Here is a 16088-nt window from a genome sequence, read left to right as displayed (position 1 = left end):
TGCTCTATTACTCCAGCTTTTCATTGCCTCTCTGCCCACAGCCCCTTCGTGGGATACTCCTTCCTATAGCCCCTGCTAACTTGGCAGTGGACCAAATTTCCCTGGCTCCCAGGTATTGGTAAAGGGTGAATCAATGACTAGGAGGTGCCGATCATATTCCCTTTTCCATGGCAGGCAACTGAGCTGAAAGGCCATGTGGAATTGAGGTTGGAGGCAGCCATATTGGCCCAACATGAGTGACAATGACAGTTCTGTGACATATTAAAATGCCCCTTTACAATAAGGAAATGGAGGCTTAGAGAAGTGAATGAACTGACCAGGGTAAAGCTAGGATGTCAGGGGTCTCCCTGCGCTAAGCGTGGGTTTTTTTCCACCACATCACTGTTCTCTGTGGGACCTGAATCCCTCAGTTATGAAGGAAGCACACCAACCAGGAACAGGGAACCTGTATTCACCAAGCACCAATATGTATCAGGTTTCTTAGAAACTGTAACTGACTGATCCCTATAAGAACATTGGATTATTATTAATAATAATAATTTTTGAGACAGAATCTTGCTCTGTCACCCAGGCTGGAGTGCAACTTTTTCTCCCAAGCTCAAGGCACTCACATGCCTCAGCCTCCCAACTAGCTGGGACCACAGGCATATGCCACTGCACCCAGCTGATTTTTGTATTTTCTTTTTAGTCGAGATGGGGTTTCGCCATATTGGCTTGGCTGGTCTTGAACTCCTGGCCTCAAGTGATCTGCCCTTCCCTCAGCCTCCCACAGTGCTGGGATTACAAGCATGAGCCACCACGCCCAGCCTGGATACTGGTATTATTGAACCTATTTTACAATGAAGTGACCTAATGGAGGAAACACACTGAGATTAATGAGGGGAGTTAAACTCAAGCTTCATGGCCTTTCTGGATGGCTCAGATGTCTTTGCTTGGAGTGATGTACTTAAAGCATTTTGTTGAAGTCCATCCAGAATGCTTTGGTATCTGCATATGGGCCTGCAGAAAAGCTCAGCCCTCTGAAATGTGTCTTACTAACCCGCAGGAGACCCAACCCCGCCATGGGATTTGCTTCTGCAATGGCTGCTTCCAAGAGCAGTCTTCAGGGGAAAAGGATCAATGGCAAAATTGGTAGATCTAGCAAGGCTTTTGCAATAAAAGCTTTTTATGCTTCTTGTTCAAAGCATTTAAGTGCCTTTTAGATCACAGATTGAACCATCGACATTATAAAGTGGAACCTTTTAATACCGAAATACACTTCCAGAGTAAAATTCCATTATGGGAAAAAGCATTTCACGGCACCAGGCTAGATAATAATTCTCTCACGTGTAATAGGAGGTATGAAATGTTTGATGATAAACAGAGTTTCTCAGTATTGTAATAAGACAACTCACATTGCAACGTGAGTGTGTGTGTGTGTGTGTGTGTGTTGTATACACATAACAAACCACTTCTCATCTCTGGACACCCAGTTTCTTTATCTGTAAATAGTGGGAATTGGACTTGATGGGCTTCAAGATGCTTTCTGCTGTCAGATTTTATGGAAAAGCTATTTTTTCATTCTGGGTTTCCATTTTCTCATCCTTAAAATGAGTTTTTTTTTTTTTTTTTCTTTTTTTATCAATCAGGAAACTTAGTTGCAAGTGATAAGTTAAAGTGGTTTAAGCAAAAAAAAGAAAAAGAAAAAAAGGTGAAATTAAAAAAAGGAATATAATTACTCTGGCTCATGTAACTAAAACTAAAGCTTGGGCAAGAGTGTTTAGAGCAAGAGTGTTTGGAGCTCAGGCAAGGTTGCATCTAGACACTCCAGCAATGTCAGTATTACCAGGACTCGGTTTACTATACTCAAGCTCCCCTTCACACTGACCTCCCTGGCTCACATAGTGGGATTCTCACTGCTTGGCAATACCAGCAGACAGATAACTTCTTTCTCCCAATATTTGCAACAAAAGCCTCTGGACTGAATCTCATTGGCTCAGATTGGATGGATGTCTATTCCTGAACCAATCACCATCTTCAAGGTACAAACTGCTCTGATTGGTTAGGCCTCAGTCACATGCTCACTACAGAGCAGAAGCGGTCAGCTCTTTTCAACTGCAAGGTAAAAGTTATAGATGATGGTTCCCCACTGGAATGGTGAAGTGCAGGTAATAGAGGAAGGGGGAAACGGTGGCAGGCAATGGAAGCAACCAATGTCTATTTGGGGTTTGAACTAGCTCTAGTTGGCACTGAGGCTTGCCCAAGCTCTAGGAGCTTCTGAATAATACATATTTAGTGCTAGAGACACTTTTGAGATTATTAAATCCACGTTTTTGCTGAAAGTTGAGGAAACTGCTGCTCAGAGGGGAGAAGTGGCTACTGAAACTACTGAAGCTCAGGTCACTAACACTCACTCCGTGCTAAAACTCTCCTATCTGAACTGTTCGGTTACGGATGCCTCCCGGAAAGAGCTGACCGTGGGGAATGTGGCTGGGACTTTGCTGTTTAAACTGATTCCATTGATAGCAGTCCTTCAACACAGCCGGTTTAGGATCTCTCAATTGACTGATGCCTTCCAAGTTTTCTGATGCGGAATCAGGATTCCCAGGTCTGATTTCTGATTTGCTATGTACTCCTGCTGCAGTCACTTAACCTCTCTGGGCATCCGTTTCTCAATGTGTGAGTTTACCCTCATACCAAAGCTCCATCTTGGTGTCTCTCCCTCCGTGCGTGCCCCTGGGGTTTCTCAGGTTCTAGAAGAAGATGATCTAATATAGTCTTCCACAATCTGGGTTTCTAGGAAGGCTTGGGTAACCTCTCTCAGAAAGTGTCTGTATTTTAACAAATGAGTTTTGAGAATACAGTGTCTCTCTGATAGAAGTGTTTCAGGCAGTGTGGGACGGCCATATCTCTGGCTTTGGAGAAGATACCCCTGAATTCAAACCTTGTACCTCCATGTATGTGACCCTGAGCGGCTGATTTAACCTCTTTGGGTATGTATTTCCTTCTCTGGAAAGTGGGGACCTTCCGGAGTACTTGTGAGAATAAAACGACACCCAGCACTGGGCTTGGGCCAGAGCAGGCTCCAATTTGGAGAGAACATGTAGCCGTGGAGACATGCCCAGCTTCACTCGGGGACAGGGAAAGTTGACTGTCAGGGCAGTCTCCACTCTTTACCTCCATTAAAGGGAATTATGTAGCAACATCGGCTGCAGTGGGTTGAATTGTGTCTCCCAAAAGGGTACGTCCAAGTTCTAACTCTGGGTACCTGTGAACGTGATCTTATTTGGAAACAAGGTGTTAAAGGATGTGGCGATGAGATCATCCTGGATTTACAGCAGGCCCTAAATCCAGTGACTGGTTTAATTAAAAGAGGGAGGAAAGAGAGATCTGAGACATACAGGGGAGAAGGCCATGTGCAGACAGAGTGGGGATTGGAGAGATGCAGGCAGTAGCCAAGGAAAGCCAGGAGCCACCAGCAGCTGCAAAAGATTCTCTCCTAGAGCATTCGGAGGCAGCACAGCTCTGAGGGCACCTTGCTTTAGGACTTTGGCCTCCAGAACCGTGCACTTCTGTTATAGGTCTCCATGTTGGTGGTCATTTGTTAAAGCAGTCCCAGGAAATTAATACAGCTGCCAGCCTAACACACAATGAAACAGAAACTTTAATGGCCCGGCGTGGTGGCTCACACTTGTAATCCCAGCACTTTGGGAAGCCAAGGTGGGTGGATCACCTGAGGTCAGGAGTTCGAGACCAGCCTGGCCAACATGGTGAAACGCTGTCTCTAATAAAAATACAAACAATCAGCTGGGCATGGTGGTGCATGCCTGTAGTCCCAGCTACTTGGGAGGCTGAGGCAGGAAAATTGCTTGAAAATCTGGGAGTTGGCGGTTGCAGTGAGCCAAGATCGTGCCATTGCACTGCAGCCTGCAGCCTGGGCAACAAGAGCGAAACGCCGTCTCAAAAAAAAAAAAAAAAAAAAAAAGAAAAAGAAACTTTACACATTCAGTAGCACTGACTCAAACTGCTTTTCTGGCTACAAAAGAATTCTTATCTCTGTCCTTCTCTCTCCCTCTTTTCCCTCCCTTCATTCATTCTCAGCATGTGCCCTATCTTTATGTTCAGTCTGATTACCCATAGAAATTTTCCCTACTGAGCTGATTAATCAAAATACCGAGCCATTCATACTACACTTAGGAATTCCTGATCATGCTTAAAAATAGTCAGTAACAGATATGTACAAATAAACCCAGCTATAAATGAGAGTGATTATTGGTGATTTAATTCACTCCAGGATCACAAGGGGGTGAAATCATATGGCATGGATGCGTTTTCAATGATATATTTTTGCTACCAGGAGAGATATTAATACATTATACGCGCTCAGGCATTGGTAAATCAGCCATACCAAATGATTCATTTATTCATTCAACAAATATTTGGTGGGTGTGGACCATGTGCCAGGGGCTAGGTAAGCTCTCTACCCAAGAATCTTCGCCTAGAGCAGAAGACAAACCACCATATATGCAATTACATTTGGATATTGAATTTGGTGATGGGTGCTTTAAAGGAAAAATGCAGGGCACAGACAGAGAGGCCGTGGAGGGCAGTGGCAAGGGCATGGGCTATAGGGTCTATTATCCTAAATCACAAGCAGAGGGAGGCTTGCTAAAAGAAAAGCAGTTTATTTGGGAACAGAGCATTGGAATGGGGAAATGCATGCTCTGGTAAACTACGTGCATACTCAGGAAGGTAAAGGAAGACAAAGGTTTTTAAAGAAGAGAAATGAAGAGGATTACACAATTGTTTGGAAATAACTATCCTTGGCTACAAAGATCAATAACAAGGGTGATGCCAGTCTGAGGTTAGACAGGCGGTTGCTGGGAAGATGTCCTTGCAGAAAGATTTTTTTCCGCAATGGCCTTTGTGCAAGATTGTGGTTTTTGCAGTCTTTCATGATAGTTTTTAGTCAGAGACATACAAGCATGAGGAACTTCTCTTTATGGCCTTCCCCAGCTGTCTTTGTTAGGATTTCCTTAATATCCGTGACTTCATTTTGATTCTGACAACTTTGACAAGCCAGACCAGGGGGATTTGAATCCCAGCCTTAAACTCAATGACTGTGTGCCTAAAACAACTACTTGACATCATTGCATCTCTGTTTCTTAGTTCCTTAGAACTTGGACATAGCCTTTCATCTTCAGTCATGGTCTTTTTGTGGGTTTTCAGCGGACAGCCTGAAATGTTTATTAAGCTCCTCTAACTCGGCGGGACTCAAACCCCAAACTTGGTCTTCCCCACAGTGGGCAGTTGTTGAAATCTGTGCATTGTTCTTTTAGCCTTCCAATTATTGTTTCCCCCTTGGGCTCCTTGAAATCTTGCTCATGCATGTGCAATTCACTAATCAGCCAGTGATTTCAGCGGTGTATATATGGGGGTTTTAAGGCTGCCCCTTGTGGCTACCCCCATTATGGGATGTCTGCCTTCCCTCGTTTCCAGTTGTTCTTGCAGTTCAGAACCCCATCCCCTGACTCCTCAGGGTAATAAAACTGTGGTTTTCCTCTTTTTTTTTTTGAGAAAGAGTCTCGCCCTGTTGCCCAGGCTGGAGTGCAATGGCATGATCTCAGCTCACTGCAACCTCTGCCTCCTGGGTTCAAGCTATTCTGCTGCCTCGGCCTCCCAAGTAGCTGGGATCGCAGGCTCGCGCCACCACGCTTGGGCCAAGTTTTTGTATCTTTAGTAGAGACGGGGTTTCACCATGTTGGCCAGGCTAGTCTTGAATTCCTGACCTCATGATCTGCCTGCCTCAGCCTCCCAAAGTGCTGGGATTACAGGTGTGAGCCACCACACCTGGCTAGTTTCCTTCTTGAGTTCTAGCTACGCTGTGGCATGCAGAGTGGGAAGTGTCCTCAGTAGAAAAGTCAAATAAACAAGGCTGTCCCCAGTGTGGCTCCTTCTTTCAAGGGTCAAATCCCTTTTGGTTTCTGCCTGCTTTTGGCTGCTGTCCAGTGGGAGGTTAGTATGATGGAAGCTACTTCACCATTACCACTGACTCTGATTATTTTAAAAATCTACACTCACTTCTTAGGGTGATCCACTCCCATCTGCAGCATGCAAACAGACGTTAACAATTCCCAAGTTTTCATCTCCACTCCCTGATATCCATTAGATTTGAACATAAAGATCCAAACATAAGCTGGGTGCAGTGGCTGACACCTATCGTCTCTGTTATTTGGGAGGCAGAGGCTGGAGGATCACTTGAGTCTAGGAGTTCGAAACCAGCCTGGGCAATAGAACAAGATTCCATCTCTTTAAAAAAATTCTAATTTATAGACAGAGAAAAAGGCCTTGAAGACTTAGAAACTGGAGCCAAAGAAGAAATGTTAGCATAAGGAGCTTTCATAGAGAAAAACAGAAATCAGGACAAAGCAGTGTTATAGAAGGCAAGAGAAGAAAGTACTTGAAGAAAAAGAGAATGGTCAATTGTGGTGAATGTCGAAAGAGCCCTGGTGAGATAAAAACTGAAAAATGGTAATTGTAATTAGTACCACGTGGTCATGGGTGGCCTTAGCAAGAAGGCTTTTGGTGGTGTGAAGGAGGTAGATGCTTCATTAGAGAAGGTTAACGTACGGCTGGAGATGAGGAAGTGAAGACAGAGATCCATCCAAAGAGAGGGGCCGGAGCTAAGGAGGTGCGGTCCCTGGAGAGTCAAGAGATGAGGGTAGCAATTTCTCAAATGCACTGAGTCTTTTTTATACTTCCATGCCTTTGCACATGCCCTTCTCCCTGCCAGGAATGCCCTTCCCATCCCTATTTACTTGAGTCATATCTACTTCTTTTTCAGAACCTCACTGGAGGGTCCAGCCTTACCCACCAGCCCCTTCCCTCCACTGGGTTGGCTATTTCTCCTCTTTGCTCATTCGTTTCCTCCCTCTCACCACTGTCATAACTACTGGTGATTAAATAACATTCTTTCTTTCCCTATGAGTTTTGCAATAAATGGAAGTATAGGCATAGAACCACACAGATGATATCAAAATGCTAGCCTTATTATAGGTAAAGCTTGATTGGAGAATATGGGTTGACCTGTGGCCGATTGAGCTTCCTTAGACTTTGGCTCCTGATCTAAAGTTTGGGGCAGCTCTGCTGAGGCCAGCCATTCACAGCCAAATGCAAGGAGTCCCTGCCCCACACCTGTGAGCCTCCAGAGAGTTATTTGTCCTTCCAGATCTGAGTTAGGAAGGCAGGTCTTGGGCCTGACCCAACCTTTCTTTTCTTTTTTTTTTTTTTGAGACAGAGTCGCGCTCTGTTGCCCAGGCTGGAGTGCAGTGGCGCAATCTCGGCTCACTGCAAGCTCCGCCTCCCAGGTTCACGCCATTCTCCTGCCTCAGCCTCCCGAGTAGCTGGGACCACAGGCGCCCGCCACCACACCTGGCTAATTTTTTGTATTTTTAGTAGAGACGGGTTTTCACTGTGTTAGCCAGGATGGTCTCGATCTCCTGACCTCGTGATCCGCCTGCCTCGACCTCCCAAAGTGCCGGGATTACAGGCGTGAGCCACCACGCCTGGCCCAAGCTTTCTTACACCTTGGAGGCAGGGGCAGGCAAGCAGATAAAGAGAGACAGTGAGAGAGTGGGTGGGTCAGGGGAACTCAGCCTCATGTTGGATTCTTTCTCCAAGTCTTACTAATCTGGCAAGTCACTTCTCTTTACTTGGGAGGAGTGAGTGAGAGAGAGGCTACAATTTCTTCCCAAGAGTACATCTCCTGGGGTGTGGAATCGAACTTTCCTCATGAAAACTGGCCAGTGGGAGCAGAAATTCCCCTCATAATGCCACTGCCCCCTTGTCCTATCACCATAAGTTTGTGTCCGTCTGCCCCCACAGAGTGTGGCCACTTGAGGACAGCAATCTTTTCTTGCTCATTCCTAGCCTGAGAGCCTAGCACAGTGTCTGAGACACACTAGGTGCTCAGTCTTTATTTGTTCAATGGTAAATGAATAAATGTCAGATTAAACCAACGGAGGCACCCAAAGGCCCTGCAATATGTCCTGACTCCTCTTAAAGCTGCTTAACAGGTTTGCAAAACACCTGAGGCCTATCTCTGTGTTAAGCTGAGACCAGTGACAGTGAGGGGAAAGAATGATCAAGTTCACAAATTTTCCTTTGGTTTATATTTTAATTCCCAAAGATAAATGGTACTTCAGTTAGATCATGCTTTCTGTCTCTTTTGCAGGTGTTAGCTCATGAAAATATTGGCTGAGCTCAGCTCCCTGGTGTGAAATGCAAGTCCCGGGAAATTGAAACATACTTGTGTGTGGTAGCCTGGTGTCTTTTATTAACGGTCACTAATGGTCAGCAATCAAGCCACACCTGTGAGAAACAAACAACAATTGGCTTGTTTGCTTGAAGTGAGTATAATGTATCAACTTGCTGATTATTTATTCTCTCTCTTGATGTATTAGCTAGAGACATTTGTGCAGAGAGAGAGAGAGGAAAATGCCCACTTACCTCGTTTTAGTAGGCAGCGTGGAGTTATCATGGCTTTGGAGTCAGACAGCCTCGGCTATAAAACCCCACTGTCACTAACTAGCCATGAGCACAACTAAAGATCCTGTTTCTCCTCTGTTAGGTCGCGGTAATCATACCTGTCTTTCAGAGTTGAGAGTGAAGGTTAAACAATCAGCATTGTCTGCAGGCCTCCCATAATAGGAGTGCAACACAATTCCTTTATTATTATTCTTATTTTCTTATGAGAAATTCAATGTGGAATTTTTTCTTTATTATTTAATATTTTTTTCCTTTTAGGAATTCAATGTGGAACATAGTTTCATTCCTGTCCCATTCTGCTATTTTCCTAGGAATTCTGTCAATCTATTTAACATTTAAAAGTAGTTGCATCAACATCTCTCTCTCCCTCTCTCTCTCTCTTTCTCTCTCTCTCTCTCTCTCTCGGTTCACGCTCTGGCCTCTTAGAAGTTTCCCTCTAATCTGAGTGATAGAAGAAGAAAGGACTCCTGATGGAACTCACACATAGGTGGCTGCAAGATGCTGGTGCAAGATAGAAATGGAGCACTGAGCCCGGAGCCACAGCCCAGACCTCAGGAGGGGCAGGGGGAGCCAACCTCTGGGGTGCGGGGATTGGCCCAGATCAGAGCCGCGCAGCTCTGCAGCTCTGTGGTCGTGTGTTAGTATGCTAGGGCAGTCATAGCAAAATACCAGACAATGAGTGACTTGAACAAGAGAAGCTTATTTTCTCACAGATTACTCCTGTTCTCACAGTCCAACACCAAGGTGTTAGTAGAATTGGTTTCTCCTGAGGCCCCTCACAGAGTGTGGACGGCCGTCTTCTCCTTGCATCTTCAGAGTCTTCCCTCTTCATGTCTCTGGGTCTGAATTTCCTCTTTGTATAAGGACACCAGTGAGACTGCATGAAGGCCCACCCCAATGACCTCATTTCTGAGTGATCACCTTTTTATAGGCCCTGTCTCCAAATGCAGTCACATTCTGACGTTTTAGGGGTTAGGACTTCAGCACAGGAATGAGAGGGGATGGAGTTTAGCCTGTAACACCACCAAATCAGTGCCTGAGGGAGAGAGTCCAGGACACAGGTGAGACCTGATGCTCTGAGACCCATCAAATGCATCCCATGTGAGATTCTACCTCCTCCACTGTCTGGGATTTGGTCTTGGGGCAAGCTACAGAGAGGGCCCTTCTCAAAGACACCTTGGCAATGATACCCTTTCTCCCTTCCTTCTTCTCTCTGTTCCTCATTTTAGGAAACATATCCACTGTTGCACTGGAAAAAGGTTTTCTGAAACTTCTGCTATGCTCCGGCCTTTCCTCCAAGGCCTTGACGTTTGATACTCCAAAGCACACATTTCTGAAACTCTGAAAATCTTCTCTGAAATACACTGCTTCTACCATGAGTTTCAAGATTGTATTTTAAAATTCGGAAGCCAAGAATTGCCATCATCTTTGTTCCCTTTCTTGTGGCATTCCTTGAGGCATGGGGCTGGAAAGCCCTTGTTGCCTGAGCAAGGAGGAAACCACGAGGTCAGAGAAATTGGTCGGGGAGCAGAGAAGGGGACATGATAATTCATATAAATAGACTATAGCCTCTGAACTTTGTCTTCTCGAAGAACCCTGGCTCACTAAGATTTCTGTGACACCTCAACTGCTGGGACAGCTGCTAGTGTGCCAGTCACTTGACATTTATCTTGATAATCAGATTACAGATTTCTGAGGACCAGGGGCATGTACCCATCTTTGCTGTGCAATCCCATATTCCCTTTGACATAGAGGAGGAACATAATCATTGACATCATACAGCTGCATTCAAATCCTGACTCTACCTCTTTTTAGCTATATGACTTTGAGCAAGTTGCCTAAGTTCTCCAAGGCTTAATTTCCTCACCTGTCAAATGTGCTAATAATGATACCTATCTCTGGGAAGAGCTGCTGAGAAGACTGAATGAAATATGAGATATAAAATACTTAGGACCATGGTTGGCACATGGTAACTGCCAAAATATGTTAGTCATTATTATTTAAAATATTTGTAGATAGATTAATTGATAGGGTGTGGGTTTAGCTACAGCACAGTGGTGGCAATGGTGATGATGTGGGGAAAAAGGGGAAAAATGCATTTTCCATGCAGTAACTATATTTGGCAACAAGTCTTTCCAATTCTCTGTAATAAAAGGATTTTGTTTTGCTCAGAGCCCCCTTTGAGTCTCATAATAATGCTTATATATAGTGCCTTTTGTCCCAGAATCTTGGAGCAGCCCTGAAATCAAAACACAACAAGAGTTGGATGGTTGCAAAAATAAAAGCAACAATTTGCTTTTGTTTTTGACAAAACTCTCCTTCCTTTCCCAGTTTGCAAGTTGGCGACTGGATATGAACATGTATGTATATTTGACTTGAGTCTATGTCTAGCCACGGACAATAAATGATAACAGCTGCTTGCAGCTTGGCTCTGGCACATGGAGTGATATGAGAGGCAGACCTCATGATGTTCAGAAGGAGAGCAATAAGAGAAGGATGAGCAGAAGGAGGAGGGAAAGCCCTTACTGAGTGCCTACTAGGGCCAAGAATTGTATAGAGGCTATCTCATTTAATCCCAACAGCCACCGTCATTCATAGATGAAAAGGAGGCTCAGCAAGATTAATAATTTATACAAGGTCACACAGCAATTAAGTGGTAGAGGAAAGTTTCAGATTCAGGCCTCTCTCAATCATGAAACCCACATCCTATTGCATTAACACATTGCTTCTCTCTTTCTCTAACGGTATTTGTCTTCACTGTCAAAGAGTGTGAAGTGAAAGAAAGGAGGAAATCCACACCCGTGGGTTTGGGGGCATTGGATCCAGTGTGCAATGTGAGAAGTAAAATGAAGAGGAGAAATGATCTGGAGAGACTTTCTGATGAAGCAAACACCAAGTATCCTAGAATTTCAACAAATCTAAGACTCCGTCAAGTGTTAGATACCCCATTATTTTATGTATTATTAATAAAGAAAAAAACACTGCCAATTATAATTGGCATTGATTGAAACATACATCCAGATTTCAGAGGTATTCAAATAGGAAAAGCATGCATCATAGAATTGATGATAGATTGCACTTATTGGTGTCTCTTTTCTCTCCTGTGTTAGTCAATGTTTAACACAGGACATAGTTAACTGTATCCTGTTAACCTGTTAACCTGCTAGATGTTTAAAGCACAAAGGGACTTAATATAGGGATTAAAATATTGAAGGGCCAGGCTGGTAGGCACTAGCTCAAGCACTGCAGAACTGCCTTGTCAGGGGAGCCACCAGCTCTGCAACAATCTAAAGGGGAAGAATGAAGAGGCTGCCACTGGCGCTAGAGAGTTTAAGAACTCTGCAGGAGTTTTAGCCAACTGTACTGTTGGAGAGAATATAACCCATAAGACTTTCCTCACTTCTGAAATTAATTGCAAAATTTGAGGGGCTCCCTAAACCTTCTTCAGTTTGGATAATTTGCTAGAAAGATTCCTAGAACTCATTAAAAGCTGTTATACTCATGGGTATGGTTTATTACAGGGAAAGGTTACAGGTTAAAATCAGCCAAGAGAAGCAGCAGAGGCTAGAGAGGGTTCCAAATTCACAGTTGTGTGGTCTTCTTTTCATGGAGTTAGGATGGCGTTTCTTCCCACTATCACTTTGTGAAAATACACATGGAGTGCTGTGGACCAGGGAGGCACATCCAAGTCTTGGTGTCCAGAGTTTTTACTGGGGCTCTGTCACCAAGGTATGGTTGTCCATATGACTGATCTCAGTCTCTGGTCCCTATGGACCACACTGACACAGTGTGACCCAAAGCACTCACCCTAAATTGCATTGCTGGTGTTTCTGGCATGAGCAACCAGCATCCTAAGACCATCTGGTGTGACCAGCCCCCACCCTAAATTATATTCAGGCTATCTGATGACCCAAGGCCCCCAGGCAAACAAAGACACTTCTATCAAGCATGATATTCCAAGGGCTTCCAACTGCGGAGAATGAAGTCCAGACCTCTCTTTGGGCAAGGTCCATATCTCTACTACATAAACTCACAACTATATCAGGAAGCTGATACTGCTACCAACCCAACATATGAGCGTCTTCTGAGTCACTACATTAGGGACAAGGCAGTGGAACACGGCTGTGGAAGAATCCCAAGACAACACCATGACCATGTTGCCACCTCACCCTGCCCTCCAAATCTTCTTTGAGGACTCTAACTGGTGGAACTTTTTGCATCCAGAGCCCTAAGTACTAGGGTTTCTGGGAAGTGCAATTTTAGTTTTGCAGCCTGTGCAGTAGGAAGGTACAGAAGAAGGCAGTAGAAATAGATGCTGAGTGTTGACAGATCATATTGAGCACACCTCCCAACAAGAAGGCAGAAACCAACCCACCTGCAGGCAGCTTACATCATCCTCAGCTCAGAGAATTTCACCAGGGCACTGTGAAACAATTCAGTCATTCTTGGAGGCCCACACATTTTATTTCCCTCTATTATTAATTGCTCAAGATTTCAGGAAGATAAAATAGTCATGGCATTTTGAAAACCATTTCAGAAGATATAAGCATATCAAATGGTGAGTGTTTGGTGAACCCCACGGTAGAATGGTTAAGCATTTGGTCTTCTGAGTCAGTAGAAACTTTGGCTTAAAGCCCAACTGCATCATTTACTAACTGTGTGACCTTCGGCAAGTGACTTACCTTCTCTGAGCTCCGATATCCTTATCTCTACACTGGGGGTAAAGTTACCAACCTCCTAAAATATTGTGAAGATTTCTGGAAATGGTGTTTATAAAGTATTAGTGCGGTTCCTGGCAAATGCTTCAAACTCAATAAATGGAAGCTGCCATCGTCAGTGTCATCATCATCATCGTTACCATCATCACCACCACTGATGTCATCAGGAGGAAGAAAAGAAGAAGGAAACATTTTGTAGGCTTTTAAAACTTCTTTCATCCACTTCTGACCTCAGAATAATTACAATAATCTATTACTGTGTCATAATATCTAAAAGAACCTATCTGTACCATTGTGGGAGGAACCATATTAATTCAGCAGAGTAACTGGGTTCATGCTGCCTTCTCTACCTTCTCAGGCTTCTCTGTGAGGCCTAGTAGAACACTTTCTTCTTCTTCCTGCATTCTCACTGTGTGGAGTCTGTGTACCTCCAGTTAGCTCTTTCCTCATTACCCTTTCCTGTGTCAATAGCTGTGACTGATATCAGGATGGATTCAAAGTCAGGCAGCTTTATTGGCCACCAGCAGTGTGACCTTGAGCAAATCAGTTAATTTCACTGGGGCTTTGTCTCTTCATCTGGACACTGGGGTCATATTACCCACCTCACAAGATTACATGAGATGGTTTTCCCAGCATGTAATAGGTTCGCATAAACATCATAGTTACTAGAATTCATGGACATGTCTGGTTCTCCCACTGTATTATAAATGTGTTAAGGACTATATTAGTCTGCTCTTACGCTGCTAATAAAGACGTACCTGAGACTGGATAATTTATAAAGGAAGGAGATTTAATTGACTCACAATTCAGAATGGCTGGGGAGGCCTCAGGAAACTTACAGTCATGGCAGAAGGAGAAGCAAGCATGTCCTTCTTCACAGGGCGGCAACAAGGAGAAGTATGAGTGAGAGGGGGAAAAGCCCCTTATAAAACCATCAGATCTTATGAGAACTCACTCCTACCCATGACACGTGGGGATTATGGGAACTATAATTCAAGATGAGATTTGGGTGGGGACACAGCCAATCCATATCAGACACTCTGCCTGACACACGGTAGATCCTCAAAAGTCCTTGCTAAAAGGGAAATAAGGGTTCTGGGCACTTGGGATGAGATAAAGCATCAAGAGCCAGTGGGGGAGTACAAACCAGGGTCAGGGTACTCAGCAGACCCTGATCACATTCTGCCCCTCACTCCTCTCTCCTTTCCTTTCTCCCAGGAAGTGATATTTCCTTGGGCTTTTCTTAGGCCATTTACACTGAGTAAGGACACCCTAGTGACTTTGTTCTGGATAGATCAAAGCCCTTTTCAAACATTACCTCATCTGCCTCCCATCAGCCTGGGGTGGCAGAGAGCTGGTTGGCCCAGAATGATTGTTCCCATTCTACAGGTGAAAACAACAAGGACAAGGAGGCATACACTGACTCACAAGTTGAATCAGTGCCTGCTGGGCAGCCCGCCAGGACAGTGTTGCTTCCTAATGACTATGGCGTTTGTTTGAAGTTTATAGATTGAGTTTCTGCCACGGTGGAGCCAAGACCAACCTCCTCACACTTTCCCAGAGTGCCTGGATTATTTTTATTTCTCTATACCTTTGTGTTAGGGATCCCATAGATGAAAAAAAAAAGAAAAAAGGAACTCTGGGGTCTGACTATGTAGCAAATCAATACAGATCCCATGTATAAATTTTTAGTTGGTTTGCCTTTACTGGGAAGCTGGAAAATTTTTATTCATGAAGTCACCCTGCTTCATCCATGATGACGCCTTAACCAGGAATCTCAGTACTAGCCTATGACAGCATTCTGTACAAGTCTTCACTACTGTGCTAAAATTATTTCTTTATAAGAATTGTCCTCATGTATTGATGCTGGGCATAAAGGGGCAGTAAAAAGAACATTTGGAAGTAGATTCAGGGGACCAAGAATCATCGTCTAAATTCTTTGAGATTTTTTCCCCTCTAGGAATTGGGGAAGTAATGTGTGTGAAAAATCACAGTGCCTGACAAATAGTAGGGACTCGTTAAACATTAGTTAAACCAGAATCCCTGGAATTTGGTTCAATCCCTGGCTCACAGTAAGTGCTCTGTAAACATTTGTTTGGACTGTATAGGTATTTGAATATATGGCAGGATTATTTTTATGAGCATTTTCTGCCTAGTTTAATTCTTAATTTTTTTTTTTTTATTTGAGACAGAGTCTCACTCTGTCACCAGGCTGGAGTGCAGTGGCACGATCGCGGCTCACTGCAACTTCTGCCTCCTGGGTTCAAGAGATTCTCCTGCCTCAGCCTCCTGAGCAGCTGGGATTACAGGTGCTACCATGCCCAGCTAATATTTTGTATCTTTAGTAGAGACAGGGTTTCACTAGGTTGGCCAGGTTGGTCTCAAACTCCTGACCTCATGATCTGCCAGCCTCAGCCTCCCCAAGTGCTGGGATTACAGGCATGAGCCATCAATTCTTAATTTCTAAAGCCCACCAATGGCAAGTCCTCACTGGTCAATCTTATATATGACCCTGATCTTGATACCAAGCTATCAACTCATAAAAATGTATCGAGGGTCTCCTAGCTTCGAGAGTTGTATCCCCATCTACAGCATTTCAGACGTGTTGTTTCTGTGACAGCAGCTTGGACTGGTGTCCTGCCATACTCTGCACTGGGAAGACATCTCAGCATGTGTGGATGATGTTGTAGGTGCTGGCAACTGCCTTGGAACATGGTTGCACGTAAGGAGTGTTTAACAGTGAGCCATCAGATGAAGGGTGCCAGGGCCAAGAGCTCCAGAATAAATACATTCCATTCTCACCTTACACTGTTGCTGATTTAACTGTGCTTTAAGGCCAGCCAA

General features: G+C 44.3%; 1 long non-coding RNA gene across 1 annotated transcript; it reads left to right on the top strand.

Moving 5' to 3' along the window:
- Nucleotides 1–1630: 1630 nt before the first annotated feature.
- LOC103886473 lies at nt 1631–15465 on the top strand. Its single transcript, XR_650093.4, has 3 exons — nt 1631–2147; nt 8213–8387; nt 11293–15465. It is a non-coding gene; the product is annotated as an uncharacterized LOC103886473 (long non-coding RNA).
- The last annotated feature ends 623 nt before the right edge of the window (nt 15466–16088 follow it).

This window comes from Papio anubis, chromosome 7, assembly GCF_008728515.1.
Source record: "Papio anubis isolate 15944 chromosome 7, Panubis1.0, whole genome shotgun sequence".
In the NCBI taxonomy this organism is placed as follows: Eukaryota; Metazoa; Chordata; class Mammalia; order Primates; family Cercopithecidae; genus Papio; species Papio anubis.
The sequence above is the reverse complement of the archived record's forward strand: the minus strand, read 5'-3'. Positions and strand labels throughout refer to the sequence as shown.